The following is a 16,644-nucleotide window of genomic DNA, read 5'->3' as shown; positions in this document are numbered from 1 at the left end:
AGCAGTGTGTGGTAGTCTATTTGGATGACATCTTGGTATATTCTGAATCCATGGAGGCCCACATTCTGGATGTCAGACGAGTGTTGCAACGGTTACGAGAGAACAAGCTGTTCGGTAAGCTTGAGAAATGCGAATTTCACCGATCCCAGGTAACCTTCTTAGGTTACATCATTTCCGCTGAGGGGTTCTCCATGGATCCTGAGAAGGTTTCGGCTGTCTTACAGTGGCCCCAGCACAGTGGTCTTCGTTCCCTGCAGCGCTTTTTGGGCTTCGCCAATTATTATCGGAAGTTCATCAGGGACTTTTCCATGCTGGCCAAGCCTCTCACGGATCTGACCAGGAAGGGCAGTAATTCCCAGGTCTGGCCGCTCGAGGCCATCCGAGCTTTTGAGGCCCTAAAGTCCGCCTTTGTGTCGGCTCCGATTCTGTCGCATCCCAACCCTGGGTTGCCCTTTGTCCTCGAGGTGGACGCGTCTGAGACGGGAGTAGGCGCCCTTCTGTCTCAGCGTAGAACACCAGAGGGTCCTCTGCTTCCTTGTGGGTTTTACTCCCGGAAACTGTCTTCCGCGGAGTGCAACTATCAGATTGGTGACAGGGAGTTATTGGCCATCGTGCAGGCCCTCAAAGAATGGAGGCACTTGCTCGAGGGTTCGGTGGTTCCGGTTCTCATCCTGACGGACCACAAGAATCTGACCTACCTTTCTGAGGCCAAGAGATTGACACCACGTCAGGCCAGATGGGCTCTGTTCTTGTCACGTTTTAATTACGTGGTCTCCTACCTACCCGGTTCCAAGAACATCAGGGCGGATGCCTTATCACGGCAGTACTCCGAGCTGTCCAGGGAGGAGTCGATTCCGACTTCGGTCATACCTCCGAATCAGATCCTGGCCGCCATTCGCACCAGCCTGACCTCTCCCCTGGGTGAGCAGATTTTGGCGGCTCAATCTGGTGCTCCCTCTGGGAGACCCAACGGCAGATGTTTTGTGCCTGAGGAGTTGCGCACTCGGTTGTTGCGAACCTACCATAACTCCAAGACCGCGGGGCATCCTGGAAAGAATCAGCTGTCCTGGGCTGTTTCACGTCTGTTCTGGTGGCCTTCCCTACGTTCCGACATCGCCGCATATGTAGCGGCATGCTCCGTTTGTGCCCAGAGTAAGTCCCCTCGGCACCTTCCGTTGGGCCTTCTGCAACCCATAGCCACCGGGGAGCGCCCATGGTCACACCTGGGGATGGATTTCATTGTGGACCTCCCTGCATCCCGAGGCCATACGGTCATTCTCATGATTGTGGATCGGTTTTCCAAAATGTGCCACTGTGTTCCTCTCAAGAAGTTACCCTCTGCACAAGAGTTGGCCACGATTTTTGCCAGGGAGGTCTTCCGGTTGCACGGTTTGCCTAAGGAGATTGTGTCGGATCGGGGGAGTCAGTTTGTGTCCAGGTTCTGGCGCGCCTTTTGCTCCCAGTTGGGGATTCATCTCTCCTTCTCCTCGGCCTACCACCCTCAGTCCAATGGGGCCGCAGAACGATCCAATCAGGCCTTGGAGCAATTCCTTCGTTGCTATGTCTCCGATCACCAAGACAATTGGGTTGACCTCCTGCCTTGGGCTGAGTTTGCCAGGAACACGGCGGTGAACTCTTCCTCTGGGACGTCTCCCTTCATGGCCAATTATGGGCTCCAACCTGCCGTGTTACCGGAGGTATTCTCTCCCCAGGATATTCCGTCTGTGGAGGATCACCTTTCCGTCCTACGTGCTTCTTGGGTACAGATCCAGAAGTCCCTTGAGGTCTCTGCGCAGCGCCAGAGACTCCAGGCTGATCGCAGACGAGCGCCTGCTCCTTCCTACCAGGTCGGAGACCGTGTATGGTTGTCCACCCGCAACCTCAACCTTCGAGTGCCCACTCCCAAGCTGGCGCCTCGCTTTGTTGGTCCCTTCCGAGTGCTTCGCAGGGTAAACCCGGTAGCCTATGCCCTTGCGCTTCCTCCTGGCATGCGGATCTCCAACGTGTTTCATGTCTCCCTGTTGAAGCCACTGGTGTGTAATCGTTTCACTTCCTCGGTTCCTCGGCCTCGTCCAGTCCAAGTGGGCAATCGTGAGGAATATGAGGTGAGCAATATCCTGGACTCACGCCTGGTCCGCGGTCGGTTGCAGTTTTTGGTCCATTGGCGTGGTTATGGTCCAGAGGAGCGTTCCTGGGTTCCCTCCGCAGATGTCCATGCTCCTGCCTTGCTCCGAGCCTTCCACGCACGCTTCCCTCAGAAACCGTTTTGTGCTCCGCGGAGGAGGGGCCCTTGAGGGGGAGGTACTGTCATGGTCTTACCTGCTTGCTGCTCTCCTTCGTTTGACATGTGCTGGCGGCCATCTTGGGGTCTGGGTTTCTTGTAGCCTTCCACCCTGCGGCTCCTCCTTCCCCTGGGAGGAGCTGGATGCCTAGCTCATATATATAGGAGGTCTGTGGCTTCAGTTCCTTGCTTGGTCCTCTTGTGTTCACATGCTTCTAAGACTGCTGCTGCTTCTGGTTCCTGATCCTGGCTTCGTCTGACTACCCTGCTGGTTCCTGATCCTGGCTTCGTCTGACTACCCTGCTGGTTCCTGATCCTGGCTTCGTCTGACTACCCTGCTGGTTCCTGATCCTGGCTTCGTCTGACTACCCTTCTGGTTCCTGACCTCTGGCTTCGCAAAGACTCTGCTCGGTTTCACCATCCGTTTTCAATAAAGCCTTCTTATTTTCATTTATCTCTTGTTGTACGTCTGGTTCATGGTTCCGTGACACACAGCTTGTAAAAATGTTTTTTATAGCCAGCCAGGAGTCTTTCAATTCTTGTTTGAGGGATTTTCATCCATTCTTCCTTGGAAAAGTTTTCTAGTTCTGTGAAATTACTGGGCCATCGTGCATGCACTGCTCTTTTGAGGTCTATCCACAGGTTTTTAATGATGTTCAGATTAGGGGACTGCAAGGGCCATGGTAAAATCTTCAGCTTGCACCTTTTGAGGTAGTTTCAGGTTGCCATTTCCTCAATTTAAAATATAATTAAGAACTAGCAGTTAACAAGAACAGTGGAAGTCAAGAGAAGGTCTGGAAGACTAAGAAACATTTCAGAGACAGCTGCTCATAAGATTGCTAGAAAGGCAAACCAGAACCAGGACCTGCAAAAGACCATCAGGAAGATTTAGCACAATCTGGAGTTGTGGTACATTGTTCAACTGTTCAGCAAAAATGCATAAATATGGCCTTCATGGAAAAGTCATCAAAGAAAACTTCTAATGTAGAGCGAATTAAAGTTGACAAAGTGGAATTCGATCTAAATTTCAGGAAAAATGTGATTTGTCACAAATACAAATTTCCTGGTGATTAGCGGTAACGAATCAGATTTCTTCTAAAATGGCTACTTCACATGTTACAAACTGAAAGTAAGAAGACCGGAAATGAGGGATCACCCATAATGTCGTGCAGCCAGCAAATCAGCGGATAGGCAGCCCCTGTGATGTCAAAGCCCTATAAAAAGCCTCATCCTGTCCGGCCTCTGCCATTTTCCAGTGAACTGAGCATAGGGACAGGTGTGACAAGTGCTAGGGAAAGTGATTAGAAAAGACTTTATTTGAAAAATATTAGTTTTCAACCATTCAGGGGCAGCACTAAGATAGTGTAGGGAGATAATAAGCAGACTTTATCCACAATATAGGGACAGAGCAGGGGCCAAATTAACATTGTAATGCTTGGCTAATAGAGAAGCTATTCTATTACAACTTGCTGCACTGATTGGGGTTAAAAAGCGTTCTAATACTACTGATTTTAGGTTGTTCACATTATTTTATACATAAGTAATTCCGTTAATCCTTGATTCTGTAATTGGGGTGAAATAGCGGTCTGATCCAACTCATTTTGGAAGGTTCACATTGTTATTTTACATAAAGTAATTCCATTATTCCTTGACTCTGTAATTGGGGTGAAATTGCAGCCTTATACTACTGATTTTGGGGTGTTTACGTTCTTTTATAAATAAGTAAATCCATTCATCCTTGATTCTGTAATTGGGGTGAAATAGCGGTCTGATACTACTGATTTTGGGGTGAACACATTCTGTAGTAATCTATGGGGAATCAGCTGATGGGGTAAAAAGAGAGCTCTCGTTCAATCTATAGTAGAATCTTGGGGAACTGCACGGTTAAAATCTTTGTACCTGATGCCAACATTAACCTGAAAGGCTCAGTTAACACTTCAGTTCTTTGGTCGGTTTTGGATCCAAGAACATCCAAACAAGCCTGATGCACTTTGGAAACAAGACCCGTGGTGGACCGATGAGGATAAAATAGAACTCTTTGGCCACAATGAGCAAAGGTTTGTTTGAAGAATAAAGCTCAGAATTTCATAAAAAGAACACCTCTTCAACCATTAAGCATGGGGGTGGATCTATCATGCTTTGGGGTTGTGTTTCAGCCAATGGCATGGGGAACATTTTATGGGTAGAGGGAAGAATGGATTCAATAAAATTTCTGCAAATTCTGGAAGCAAACATTCCAGAGGGGAAGCAAACCAGGCTGGTGCAGTGAGCTGCATTTATATTAATATAAGCAGATATATAACGCGAGTTTGACCGCGACGCGTGGTTGATTAAGTGTGGTTGCGTAAGTGTGTGACTTAAGATTAAGTGAGGGAGTATCTGAGAGCTAAATTATTTGTGGACATTGATAAGTGGCTGTGTTTGACTGTATTTTGTGCTGTAATAACACTTTTTTTTTTTCTTTCTCCAGGGGTTGCACAGGTGAGCAATTAGGGTGTGGCTGTTTAATTAGGGTGTGGCTGTCTAATTAGGAGACTTTAAAAACTCAGCAGTAAGAACAGCACAGCCTTTTTGATTCCAGAGGGGAAGCAAACCAGGCTGGTGTATTGAGCTGCATTTATATTAATATAAGCAGATATATAACGAGAGTTTGACCGCGACGCGTGGTTGATTAAGTGTGGTTGCGTAAGTGTGTGATTTAAGATTAAGTGACTTTAGATTCAGGGACTTCGGAGGGGGACTGCAATTAGCCTGTATATTATTACTACATTGTATTGTATTTTTTTCTTTTGTGGTGTAATCCCCATTTAGTATGTGTTGCACAATTGACAACGCAGTCCAGTGCACATCTTGCATGATGTATGCAGTCCTGGAACAGCCGTTCCAGGGTGAATTTCTTTGTTCAAGATGTGAGCAAATTACCCGTTTGGAATCGCTAATCGAGTCTCTAAATGGGCAAGTTGCAACACTGAGAGGCATTGACAATTTGCAAAAAAGTTTGCTTCTCACCGAGCAAGCACTCTTTGGGGTAGATGAGGGAGAGGGTGACAGAGAGGAGGCTGAGGAAAGTGAGGTAGCTAGCTGGGTAACATTTAGAAAGCGGGGTAGAGGGAAGAGTGCCAGGGAGGCTAGCCCTGATCTGACACACCCCAACAAGTTTGCACGTTTGGCAGATGAGGGGGATGTCAGTCCAGGGACGGCACTGCCGCAGCCGGACACTTCCTCTGCCAGTCAGGGGAATGTCAGCTCCGGTAAGCAGGGGACCAGGAGAGCAGGGCAGGCCAGACAGGTGCTGGTAGTGGGAGACTCAATTATTAGGGGAACAGATAGGGAAATCTGTCACAAAGACCGTGATCGCCGAACAGTGTGCTGTCTTCCTGGCGCTAGAGTTCGACATATCGCGGATCGGGTTGACAGATTACTGGGAGGGGCTGGAGAAGATCCAGCGGTCATGGTCCATATCGGAACCAATGACAAAGTTAGGGGTAGGTGGAGAGTCCTTAAAAATGATTTCAGGGATTTAGGGCAAAAGCTTAGGGGAAGGACCTCAAAGGTAGTATTTTCCGAAATACTACCGGTACCACGGGCCACACAAGAAAGGCAGCGGGAGATTAGGGAAATTAACAAGTGGCTCAAGAACTGGTGTAGGATGGAGGGGTTTGGGTTCCTGGAGAACTGGGCCGACTTCGCTGTCGGCTACAGCCTCTATCGTAGGGACGGGCTGCACCTCAATGGGGAAGGAGCAGCTGTGTTGGGGAAGAAGATGGCTAGAAGGTTGGAGGAGTGTTTAAACTAGGGACTGGGGGGGAGGGTAATTACACTATAGAAGGGGAAGATAGTGCAGATAGAGACCGGGGGCAAGGTAGTGGGACTGGGGGAGAAATGGAAGGAGGGACAAGAACAGTTCAGAAGGAAAGGTGTAGGGTAAAAAATATACATAAACCTCTCATATGTATGTATACTAATGCCAGAAGTCTGACTAATAAAACTGGTGAACTGGAATTAGTGATGTGTGAGGAGGACTATGACATAGTGGGAATAACTGAGACATGGCTGGATGATAGCTATGACTGGGCAGTTAATGTACAAGGTTACAGTCTGTTCAGAAAGGATCGTCAAAACCGGAGAGGTGGAGGGGTCTGCCTTTATGTAAAATCTTGTCTAAAGCCCACACTCCGTGAAGATATAAGTGAGGGACATGAACATGTGGAGTCACTGTGGGTAGAGATACATGGAGCTAAAAACAACAATAAATTACTAATAGGAGTCTACTATAAACCACCTAATATACCAGAGTCCACAGAAAATCTACTACTAAACGAGATAGACAAGGCGGCAAATCATAATGAGGTGGTTATTATGGGGGACTTCAACTACCCAGATATAGACTGGGAAACTGAAACTTGTATATCTCATAAAGGAAACAGATTCTTGGCAATAACCAAAGACCATTATCTCTCCCAACTGGTTCAGGACCCGACTAGAGGGACGGCCATACTGGACTTAATATTAACCAATAGACCTGACAGAACAACAGACGTGCAGGTTGGGGGACACCTGGGAAATAGTGACCATAAAGTAATAACCTTCCAATTATCATTCAAAAGAGCATTTCTACAGGGAGAAACAAAAATACCAAACTTCAAAAAAGCTAAATTTAGCCAACTAAGAGAGGACATAGGCCTAACTAACTGGGACAAAGTCCTCAAAAATAAAAATACAGCCAAAAAATGGGATATCTTTAAAAACATCCTAAAATCTCATTGTGAGAGGTACATACCGTATGGGAATAAAAGGTTAAGGAACAAAAAGAAACCAATGTGGATAAACAGAACTGTAAAGAAAGCAATAAATGACAAAAAGAAAGCATATAAAACCCTAAAACAGGAGGGTAGCACGGAAGCACTGAAAAACTATAAGGAAAAAAACAGAACATGTAAAAAACAAATAAAAGCGGCCAAATTAGAGACCGAGAGATTAATTGCCAAACAGAGTAAAACTAACCCTAAAATGTTCTTCAATTATATAAATGTTAAAAAGTATAAATCTGAAGGTGTCGGCCCTTTAAAGAGTAATGAGGGGGGAGTCGCAGAGAGCGACGAAGAGAAAGCAAAGCTGTTAAATATTTTTTTCTCCAATGTATTCACTGAGGAAAATAAACTGTCAGATGAAATGCTGAATGCTGAAATAAATTCGCCATTAAAAGTGTCCTGTCTGACCCAGGAAGAAGTACAACAGCGACTTAAAAAAATCAAAATAGACAAATCGCCAGGACCGGATGGCATACACCCCCGTATCCTAAGAGAATTAAGTAATGTCATAGCCAGACCCTTATTTCTGATATTTGCGGACTCTGTACTGACAGGGAATGTCCCACAGGATTGGCGCATGGCAAATGTGGTGCCAATATTCAAAAAGGGTTCAAAAACAGAGCCTGGAAACTATAGGCCGGTAAGTTTAACATCTGTTGTGGGTAAACTGTTTGAAGGTTTTCTGAGAGATGCTATGTTAGAGCATCTTATGGGAAATAAGCAAATAACGCCATATCAGCATGGCTTCGTGAGGGATCGGTCATGTCAAACTAATTTAATCAGTTTCTATGAGGAGGTAAGTACTAGACTTGACAGCGGCGAATCAATGGATGTCGTGTATCTGGACTTCTCCAAAGCATTTGACACTGTACCTCATAAAAGGTTAGTATATAAAATGAGAATGCTCGGACTCGGAGAAAACGTCTGTAAGTGGGTAAGTAACTGGCTCAATGATAGAAAACAGAGGGTGGTTATTAACGGTACATACTCAGATTGGGTCACTGTCACTAGTGGAGTACCTCAGGGGTCAGTATTGGGCCCTATTCTCTTCAATATATTTATTAATGATCTTGTAGAAGGCTTGCATAGTAAAATATCAATTTTCGCAGATGACACTAAACTGTGTAAAGTAATTAACACTGAAGAGGACAGTATACTACTACAGAGGGATCTGGATAGATTGGAGGCTTGGGCAGATAAGTGGCAGATGAGGTTTAACACTGAGAAATGTAAAGTTATGCACATGGGAAGGAATAATGCAAGTCACCCGTACATACTAAATGGTAAAACACTCGGTAACACTGACATGGAAAAGGATCTAGGAATTTTAATAAACAGCAAACTAAGCTGCAAAAAACAGTGTCAGGCAGCGGCTGCCAAGGCCAATAAGATAATGGGTTGCATCAAGAGGGGCATAGATGCCCGTGATGAGAACATATTCCTACTACTTTACAAATCACTGGTCAGACCACACATGGAGTACTGTGTACAGTTCTGGGCTCCTGTAAACAAGGCAGACATAGCAGAGCTGGAGAGGGTCCAGAGGAGGGCAACTAAAGTAATAACTGGAATGGGGCAACTACAGTATCCTGAAAGATTATCAAAATTAGGGTTATTCACGTTAGAAAAAAGACGACTGAGGGGAGATCTAATTACTATGTATAAATATATCAGGGGGCAGTACAGAGATCTATCCCATCATCTATTTATCCCCAGGACTGTGACTGTGACGAGGGGACATCCTCTGCGTTTGGAGGAAAGAAGGTTTGTACACAAACATAGAAAAGGGTTCTTTACGGTAAGAGCAGTGAGACTATGGAACTCTCTGCCTGAGGAGGTGGTGATGGTGAGTACAATAAAGGAATTCAAGAGGGGCCTGGATGTATTTCTGGAGTGTAATAATATTACAGGCTATAGCTACTAGAGAGGGGTCGTTGATCCAGGGAGTTATTCTGATTGCCTGATTGGAGTCGGGAAGGAATTTTTTATTCCCCTAAAGTGAGGAAAATTGGCTTCTACCTCACAGGGTTTTTTTGCCTTCCTCTGGATCAACTTGTAGGATGACAGGCCGAACTGGATGGACAAATGTCTTTTTTCGGCCTTATGTACTATGTTACTATGTTACCAACTGTAAAAAAAAGCTGAAGTTAAAAAGTGAATGGCTTCTATAAATGGATAATGATCCTAAACATACCGAAAAATACTCAATAGACTACCTCAAAAGGTGTAAGCTGAAGGTTTTACCATGGCCCTCACTATCCCCTGAACTGAATATCATTGAAAATCTGTGGATTGACCTCAAAAGAGCAGTGCCTGCACGATGGACCAGAAATCTTACAGAACTTGAAGACTTTTGCAAGAAAGAATGAAAATCAAACAAAAATTGAAAGACTCTTGGCAGGCCACAAAAAGCTTTTACAAGCTGTGATACTTGCAAACTTTTGCTTCGGGCCCTTTTCCTTGTTATTTTGAAAATGTCAAAGATAAAAATGCAGTTTTTTGTTTGATACAAAGGGAATGTGTCATCTTTAACTTTACGCCTTTTGAAGATCATTTAATCTTCAACTTACTTAACTGTTCACAATAACAGTAATTTTGACCAGGGGTGCTCAAACTTTTGCATGCCATTGCATAGCTATGTGTGGCAGTACCCTTAAAAGTTGTTCTTTTCCAGAATGACTAACTTTCAAGCATTGTAGTCTACCTTTGTTGAGTTGTCCATGTTATATTGGGATAAGCAACAATATAAAATGATTACAAACAAGTCATAATTTGTCAGAACCAAACTGATTGGCTTTAGGCATTGACAAATGACACAATCCCACTTTTTAAAAGCAATTTTTTTAATAACCCCTTATAGGGATTTTCCAGGATTCAGTTGATTTTTATTTAGTCTCTGTATAGCGTTTAAACTAATGAAAGAATCATACTCGTCTGCTCCCCACCGCTCCAGTCCTGTGCCCTGCCTCCGTTCAGCAATCTTCTGGACTTCAGATTGTTTACTTCTAGCGGGGAACGGGGGGGATCACATGCGCTGCACCAATGACTGGCTTTAGCGACCGCGTGTCCCCAAGCCAGGGTGCAAGATCAGAATGGCAGGGAGCAGGCTAAAAGTGATCAAATCCTGGAAACCCCTTCTAACGAACTAGACACTTTTTGTGATTTAGTACATATGATGGTATAACAACCTTTCTTTATTTGTTAAACTACCAAAATAATTTTAGAGCTATTCATGACACATAGGGCTGTTTATTAATACATTTTTAGAAAAAAAAATATTCTTTTATATGGGGAAAACTGTTGTAGTTCCTTATTTTTTTTAAATTTGCAAGTTGACACCAAAAGAAATTATTAAAATGGGTTCCCCAATTTGTGTAGGTCATTTTGATATACAGTATTATATGTATAGTCTTGTGTGGACTGGGCTGGGCTGTTATGGTGATGGTTTTGGTTGTGTTTTTGGTTTTCATTTGTATTTTATGTTAAATTTTTAAAATTGTTTATATATATTTAGTACAAAATGTGGCCTGTCCACTGTAACTGAGTCATCCATAGGACCCCCAGTTACAGGAAATAGGCATCCCCATACTCATTGGCTGAGCTGATCTGGATCTGCTAAGCCCAGAGACACCTGGCGATCAATTTGACACTTCCTCTATTCCATAGTGCTCATTTCGCGCTGGATCTTCAAGCAAGATAGCCACGGCGGCCACTTAAATGAAAGGCCTTAATATTCATCTCAGATGACGCAATCAGCGATAAACGCGGCATCTGAGGAGGTTCAACGATGGGGGGTGGCCATTCAATTGCTGTTCCCCATCATTGCATTTGCTACTTACAAAGAAATACGCATCATGACAAAGTAACTCGTCATTAAGCAAATTTTTTGGTAAAATTAGGAGAAGCAGCCAAATTAAATTTTTCAAAACTTCGCTCATCTCTAGTAATAAATCCTATCTGTCTTCTCCTCTGGATCCCTGGCTGTCCCAGGACTTCGCAGGATTTAAAGCCCAGCAACACTCATCATACATGTAGGTTTCTAAAGAGAGCCTGTCAAGTTGAACATGGTGTCTGAGCTGCAAGCAGCATGTTATAGAGCAGGAGGAGCTGAGCAGATTAATATTGTATATATTTTTTTGGAGAAAGATTCAGTAACACTTGTATTTCATTTATTTAAATTCCTGCTAGTTCTGGGCTTTGAAGTCAAGGAGGAGGTCTTATCAGTGACTTCCTTCCGTCTATGACTGTGCATACAGAGATAGCTGTCAATCACTGATAGGACCGCCTCCTTGACTTCAAAGCCCAGAATGAGTAGGAATTTGCTCAGCATCTCCTGCTCTATAACATGGTGCCTGTAGCTCACATTGCATTTTCATGGTGATAGGTTCCCTTTAAAACCAGTAACTGATTATTTTTTTCAAATCTGTTATTTTCTGATTGTGGATTTTTTTCTGTAAATGATTATGGGGAAGCCATCTTGCCTGAGCTGCATTAGTATTTAGTATTCAGCTATTTGCATTACAGCAGCCACATGGACTGTAGACTGGAAATGTTTCAAATATTCATTGGGAATGTGCTCTAAGCATGTTCTGTGACCTGTGCAACTGTTTTTGTCCAGGGAGGGGGTGTTGATGTCGCCATCACTGAACTTCTAATTAATATATGTAGGTGTTATTTTTTTATTTTAATCATGCTTGTGATAATAATAAGAATACTGCTGAAAAGTTATCTCTACAGAACAATGTGTCAGTTTTCAGTGAGGCTTAGATACCAATGTGAAAACTGCAAGATTTGAAGATTTTTTAAAATATAGATAGTGACTTTAAATTTAAAAGATCCTTAAAAATATCTTTAACAAAAACTTGATTTAAGCAATAGGTCAGTTTGTAATGACACATTGTATTAGGGCTGCAGAACCTGAAACCCCTGTATCATATGGATATGGTCCCACAAATATGGCTATATAAATATATATTATTTATTAGTCATACTAATGGTCACACACTTTTTTTCAGTAGCCAGACTACCATTCAGTGTATTCCGCATATATTTTACATTTTCATTTATTTGAATAAAACTGCTGCCACAGGGTATTTTCTGCCAAGTTTTGCAATAGGCTGCAGAAATTCTACAAGTAGAAAAAATAAAGCACTAGCATACAGCAATTAAGCTCAAAGGCTCGATCTGTTTTTAATGCTTATGTTGCACATACTGATCCAAAGTGTAAGTGATAACAAATTAATCCACTAACGGATAAGACCACAGTGTTTTGTTTCCTCTCTCCATGGGGATTAGTGGCAGAAATGTTTAAATTGCATTGCTCTGACTTCACTATGCTTCTTACTTTCTTTTGGACTAATTCAGCACTGAAGTGGTCTGAGCCAAAGTTTTGCAGGGCATTGCCAATGTCAGGGTACAAACTCCAATCTTGAGTACCACACACATAGCTCATCCAGTATGTCTGTGTTCCAACATTTATGGTACTTTTATTTTTGATAATTAAATCCCTCTTGGCTAGCACTGTGTTGCCCTGTTTAACAAGCACTCTTGGGAATATTTTAAGAGTTTGCCGATGACGTTAAGTTGCCAGGTTTAAAATAAGAGGTTCAATGGTGCCAACTGATGGTAAGCATATTTTAAATCCCTAAGTAATTCTCACATGATTTTGAGCTAGTAAAGAAGTTACAGAAATACTGGAATCTAAACGTCCTCTGAGTCCTTCTTTCTTTGTATTGTGCAATGATTTACCACTTAATCCATGTAAGCATTTATTTCATAACTGAGAATACAGATAACAGTATACGTATATTATTTCTGTTAAAACAAGCAATGGACCATTTAAAGCATCTCTATTAGGAGGTACTTTGTACATTGTTTAGAATTTCACTCTGAAAGTCATACATAAAGCAGAAAGCATAAAACTAATTATACATATAAATATAACTATCTTAGCTATACATTTCTAATATATTTTATAATTGGGTGTCCCGTAGTGATGTGGTTGGAAACACCACACCGATAACAAGAGGGAAGGGAAAAGGAACTAGGCCTCTAAGCTAGGGAAAGGGAAACGGACACCTCCTATGGAAACCCTAATCCTAGCCCTGACTCCTATCCGTATGAACGGACCTTGAGGGTAGGAATGTTCATACACTGGAATCTGAGACCCTGGAAACCCTGAATTTCCCTAGAGTAGTGTCTGGGCTTGAGATGGCCTGTTCCTTCCAATATGAAGAAACAAGCGTCTCCCTGAGGCTTAGTAACAAAAGACAGAGGGGAAGCAACAAAATATAAAGGGGAAGTAACACTTAACTTCTGAAGTAAATGGACGAGCAGGAACTCAGAAGAGGACCATACACCAGCACTTCCAATACCAAACTGAAGCTATCAACCGCATAGCATGATGGGTGAAGCCAGACTAAATAGGGGAGTTGCAATAACCTCTAAGCTACACCTGAGACAAGAGGTGTGGTCATTACCAGCTCCCACACTGAAACCAGTAAAACAAAAGAGGCTGTCAGATCACATCATGTGCAGCCAGTCTCTTAGATCTTCTGACACCTGTCAGGTTAGAGACTGTGACATTGGGTTCATATAAAAAGTGAAAAGAACACATTTTTAATGTAGTTAAAATAAATACATGAAGCTTTTTAATATACACATGGGGACAAAGTTGTTGGTACCCTTCTGTTAAAGAAAGAAAACCCACAATGGTGACTGAAATACTTGAAAACTGCAAAAACAACGATAAATAAAAATTTACTGAAAATCAACTAATAAAAATCAGACATTGATTTGAAATTTTGTTTTTTAAAATTATTTTGTTGAACCAAAATTATTTTGTTGAACAAAAATTAAGGTACCCCTAGAAAAGATTAAGAATAATTTGACCATAGGGTATGTTAAAATAAGGTGTGTCCTGTAATTAGCATCACAGGTGTCTTCAAACTTATAATCAGTCAGTCTGCCTATTTAAAGGGTGAAAAGTAGTCACTGTTTTTTTTTTGTATCATGTTGGGTACCACACTGAACATGGAGCAAAGAAAGCTAAGGAGAGAGTTGTCTCAGGAGATTAGAAAGAAAATTATAGACAAACATGTTAAAGGTAAAGGCTATTGGACCATCTCCAAACAGCTTGATGTTCCGGTTACTACAGTTGCACATATTATTCAGAAGTTTAAGGTTTACGGGACTGTAGCCAACCTCCCTTGAATCAGCGGCCAGAGGAAAAATTATAACAAGCAGAAGAGACTAACAATACGAATGGTAACCAAAGACCCCAAAACAACTTCCAAAGAGATTAGGGTTAACTCCAAGATCAAGGTACATCAGTGTTGATATCTTAACCAAAGTGGACTTAATGGAAGAAGACTGAGGAGGAAACCACTGTTGAAAGCAAATCATAAAAACTTGAGACTGGAATTTCCCAAAATGCACAGTGATAAGCCACAAAGCTTCTGGTAGAATGTCCTTTATATAGATGAGAGAAAACTAGAGCTTTATGGCAAGTCACATCAGGTCTATGTCCACAGAAGCAAAAATAAAGCATACAAAGAAAAGAACATTGTGGGAGATTTATCAAACTGGTATAAAGTAGAACTGGCTTACTTGCCCATAGCAACCAATAAAAGGTAGTGGAAAATAAAAGGTAGAATCTGATTGGCTGCTATTTGCAGTTCTACTTTACACCAGATAAATCTCCCCCATTGTATCTAGAGTGAAATATGGACTGTGAAACAGTGACGTTTTGGGGCTGATTTGCTGCATCTGGCACAGGGTGTCTTGAATCTGTGCAGGGTACAATAAAATCTCAAGACTATCAAGGCATTCTGGAGTGCAATGTGCTGCCCAGTGTCAGAAAGCTTGGTCGCAGGTGATGGGTTCTCCAACAGGATAATGGCCCAAAAAAAATCAGCTACAAACATCCAAGCGCAAAGCATTGGACTATTCTGAAGTGGCCTTAATGAGCCCTGATCTAAATCCTATTGAACATCTGTAGAAGCTGCTGAAACATGCAGTCTCGAGAAGGTGCCCATCAAACCTGAGACAACTGGAGCAGTTTGTTCACAATGAGTGGACCAAAATACCTGAAATACAGAAATCCCTTGATTGCAGTGATTGTCTCAAAAGGTTGTCCAACAAAATATTAAGTAAAGAGTACCATCATTTTGTCCAGGACAGTATCATTAGTTTGTTTGATAAAGTATTCTGTTGAACCACAATTCAAAAGCAAGGTCTGATTTTTATTAGTTGATTTTCAGTGAATTTTTATTTATTATTACTTTTGTCAGTTTCAAGTTATTTCAGTGACCATTGTGGATACCAACACGCGTGTATCTTTATAGAGAAAAGTGGAATATTACTCTCCTTTTAGAAGCCTATAATTCTCTTTTACTTGCCTGTAGACGCTCTGTAAAAGTTTAGAAATCTCATTATCCGAAATCCCATATCCTATAATATGGAAAGCAGTACAGCTGGAGGAAAGGGATGCAGCTGCAGTTTCTTTTTCTCTCTCTGTTGAAATACATCTAATTGGCTAAAGTGCTATGATCAGCATATGGGTTAAGTGAGCAGGAGGAAACTACACCAGGGTAAGGGCAAACATCTTACCAGGAGGAACCTGCCTAGTCTAAAAGCATGCACAAAAACGTAAAGAGATTATGCCATGGTTGATGTAAAAAATGAAAATCAGATGTAATACAGTACATAAAAATGCCTTTCTAACAGAGCTAGAACTAGCCCTGTGCCTAATATGGATTCAGAACCCAATTGTTCTGCAAAATTTTCTTCAGGCTGGTGGCTCAAGGGGGAGTGACCTTTCTCAGGGGCTATGTCCTTTCTAAGGGGCTGTGTCCTTTCTAAGGGGCTGTGTCCTTTCTGACCACCTCATATGAACAAAATAAACACCAGGGGGAGCGTTTATAATGAAGTAAAAAGAATATCTCTCAAATGGAGCATTTTTGTAACAAAAATTAAATTACAAAAGCAATAGGTTTGCAAATGATATTTCCTGTGTTTGCACAGAATTGATTTGGCAACATGGTGGGATCTGCAATAAATCTGGATCTGTATTTTTCACTAGGAGAAAAGTTCATACTTCGCTCTTTCACACTTGCGTTGTTCTGTTCCGGCATAGAGTTCCGTCGTCGGGGCTCTATGCCGGAAGAATCCTGATCAGGATTATCCCCATGCATTCTGAATCGAGAGAAATCCGTTCAGGATGCATCAGGATGTCTTCAGTTCCGGACCGGAAAGTTTTTTGGCCGGAGAAAATACCGCAGCATGCTGCGCTTTTTGCTCCGGCCAAAAATCCTGAAGACTTGCCGCAAGGCCGGATCCGGAATTAATGCCCATTGAAAGGCATTAATCCGGACCGCGGCCTTAAGCTAAACGTTGTTTCGGCGCATTACCGGATCCGACGTTTAGCTTTTTCTGAATGGTTACCATGGCTTCCAGGACGCTAAAGTCCTGGTTGCCATGGTAAAGTGTAGTGGGGAGCGGAGGAGCAGTATACTTACCGTCCGTGCGGCTCCCGGGGCGCTTCAGAGTGAC

The 16,644-nt window shown here is 42.6% G+C and overlaps 1 long non-coding RNA gene across 1 annotated transcript; it reads right to left on the bottom strand.

The window, feature by feature from the left end:
* Positions 1-738: 738 nt before the first annotated feature.
* On the bottom strand, positions 739-14,965 carry LOC120997435. Its single transcript, XR_005778172.1, has 3 exons — positions 14,837-14,965; positions 7,744-7,745; positions 739-748 (listed from the first exon to the last, which is right to left on the bottom strand). It is a non-coding gene; the product is annotated as an uncharacterized LOC120997435 (long non-coding RNA).
* Positions 14,966-16,644: the final 1,679 nt, after the last annotated feature.

Source organism: Bufo bufo, chromosome 4 (genome assembly GCF_905171765.1).
Source record: "Bufo bufo chromosome 4, aBufBuf1.1, whole genome shotgun sequence".
Classification (NCBI taxonomy): domain Eukaryota; kingdom Metazoa; phylum Chordata; class Amphibia; order Anura; family Bufonidae; genus Bufo; species Bufo bufo.
This window is presented reverse-complemented; position numbering and strand designations above follow the sequence as displayed.